Source organism: Bidens hawaiensis, unplaced genomic scaffold (assembly GCF_021521415.1).
Source record: "Bidens hawaiensis isolate Kalapana, Puna unplaced genomic scaffold, B.hawaiensis_p1.1 tig00006484_1, whole genome shotgun sequence".
In the NCBI taxonomy this organism is placed as follows: domain Eukaryota; kingdom Viridiplantae; phylum Streptophyta; class Magnoliopsida; order Asterales; family Asteraceae; genus Bidens; species Bidens hawaiensis.
The window spans coordinates 678,597-681,505 of record NW_027491435.1 but is presented as its reverse complement, the minus strand read 5'-3'; positions in this window follow the sequence as shown (position 1 = coordinate 681,505).

Here is a 2,909-nt window from a genome sequence, read left to right as displayed (position 1 = left end):
ACCGGCCGTTTCAGCCGATCTCGAGTCATAATTTAGGGAAAGTTTCTAAATGAAAAATGTTCATAACACCCCCATTAAGTATACTGGATATTTTTATAATTTTTAGAAATTTATTTATATTTTTAAGTGTTATTCAAATCAATGACAGATTTTATCCAAAATTGATTAAAACCCTTTTGGTTGTTTTCACACCTTAGATGTAATATATTTTTGCTGGATCATTCTTGGCTAATGTTTTGTTGTTATTTTCATGTTAAAGGAAGCTTGGTACTGGACTTGGTCTCAAACCAAGCCCCAGATTAAATAAACCAAGCAACCCGGCTTAAATTGAATCACTCGCTTAAAAACACAAGTTGTGTTTCAAGCGAACAATTCTTGTATTTTCTTTCAAGTTTCAGTTTTATTTTAGTTTGTTGTTAGTTCTCATGTTTTGGATATGTGGCAACCAACCTCAGTCTCATACCGAGTCATGGACCGAACCAAAACTGAACTTTCACTTAAACTCAAGATTTTACAAATAAGACCCCAATTTGATTTCAAGTTTAGTTTATTTTACTTTTATTTAATATTTACTTCTGGACACACTCCCAATCCTAAACTTATTTATTTTCTCGGACTCACTTGTTAAAAACTGAACCTTTCGGTTCGCCCGCTTAAGGACCGGCTCGCCTATTTCATCACTCGCTAAAATTCCAAGTGAGTAATCACACTCCCCCTTTTTACACTTTTATACTTTTGGGGGTGACATGCGTACCATATTCATACTTACATGTTTTATGACCTCATTATTAAATCCACAATTCAACATTATGTGTTTATACGAATATTTGCTCGATCTTTGTTTGTGCCTCAAATTGATTACGTACACGAGTGTTTATTTTAATGTTGTTGTTGAGCCTCAATAAGTATGATAATACGCACCCTCTAACTACTTTAGCATTGTTCTAGTAGAATAAGGCCTCATTATCCGAGTACGTTGGTTATTACCAATTAGAAAGGATCCTCAGTTATTTACTTTACATTTACATTAGTTGTTGCTTTATTCTATTTACACATATGAATTATGATTTTTGCCTCATTATATATATATATATATATATATATATATATATAGCAAAAACTAGTGTATTGTTCACCAACATTCGTGTTGATAAAAACTATTTTTATGCATGCTATATGTTTACTTTTAGGTTGCTTATGAAGATTGAAGACCCATCACTTAGATTATACATTTAGGATATTTTAATGAATTTAGTGTTGTAATTATTTGTATTTGATCTTTGAACAAGTTGTATTTGAGTTATTGAATGAAATAAATGAGTTGAGTAAATATTGTCACTTTATTAGTGTCATTGTGTTTTTGAGCAATTCGTTGTACCCCGACATATTCCGACGCCTTTGATCGGGGTGTGACAAATTTATGGTGAAGACTATGTTTTGATGTTTCAAATCTATCACCATTTAAATAATAATGATTTTTTTTTAATTTGATAAATAATATGGTTGCATAATATGAGTAGGCGAATCGTCAAGCCGTCTAGCTCGGTGAGGTGAGCTCACGTGGATTAAGATAAGGTTGCCCTTGCGAATTGTTAGTAGAGTGGGTTGATTTGGTTTGGGCCTTGGGGTGGGGTGGGGGTTTGCCTCTCCCATATTTAAAACTTTTATCAAACCTCTTTAAGAATTATATGATATGTTATTTTAAATAAATTTTATTTAAAAAATTTGTTTTCCTCATATAATACTGATCAAGTATCTAAAATAGTTTGTAAAATAAATATTCAAGTTACTAATAGATGTTACTTCAGAATCAGATTAAAAACACCTCAAGTTATAAAAAAAATACACAATTATCTACTGCTTATCATGAATTAGAGCGGTATTCTTTCATCATCTTCCACCAAGTTCATCTTGAATGATCGCCTACCACAAAATAAGATCAAAAATAGGTAGAATTAAACTATAAAATGAAGGTTTGTAAATGAGAGATCATGTGAACGAAAACAGAATTGGAGTAAAGTTAGGGTTACCTTTAATTTTGAGATTGAGAAAGAAAAAGATATAAAAAGTGAAATTTTTAGTAGGGTTCGATGAAACAGACAATCTTATGTTGTACATATCGTTTATCTAAGAGACTACTAACTTAGTTCACCTGAGAAGAAGAATAAGAAGAAGAAGAAGAATGATTAAAGCAAATTGTGATGTGCAAAGTAATGACACATAAAATGTATGCATCAGCAAGATGTACGGTGTGCTTCAGAAAAACAAACATAGATGAATAGTGGATTTGTCTTATTTTTCAATCTAAGTATTTATTTAATTCACTCGAATGTGACATCGCTTTTTTTCTCCTTTCTCGTATTTCTTTTGAACTTCATCGCTTGTGTTAGTTTTCTATTGATTAATTTGATTTTTAGATTAATTAATCATAATCATTTATGTGATATTATTTAATTGTATGTGTCACCACAAAAGTGATATTATTATAATGAGTTGTTAATGACGTGTGCAATTTTATCATGGTTATCTTATTATTATTTATGTTAAAGAGTTAATTAGGTTTCATAAAGTTGATATTAGATGATGTAAAGTCTTAAAATAATGTCATTTTCAAATACTTTACATATGGAGGTGTTTGGCCTAGCTTATATTTTTGTGCTTATGCTTATATCTTTTTGAAGCTTATATCTTATTTTATATCATTTGATAAGCCCTTTATAAGTGTTTGGATTAGCTTATATTCTACAAGTTGATTATACATCTTAATAAGTTGTTAAATCCATCATTTTTAATTTGTTATAGTAATAAGTTATTTCAATATTATTAATCCATCACTATTTGAAAGCAAATGAGTAATTTACCCCCTTAAACAAATAAGCTTCTTCAAATAAGTTAAATAACCATCTTCA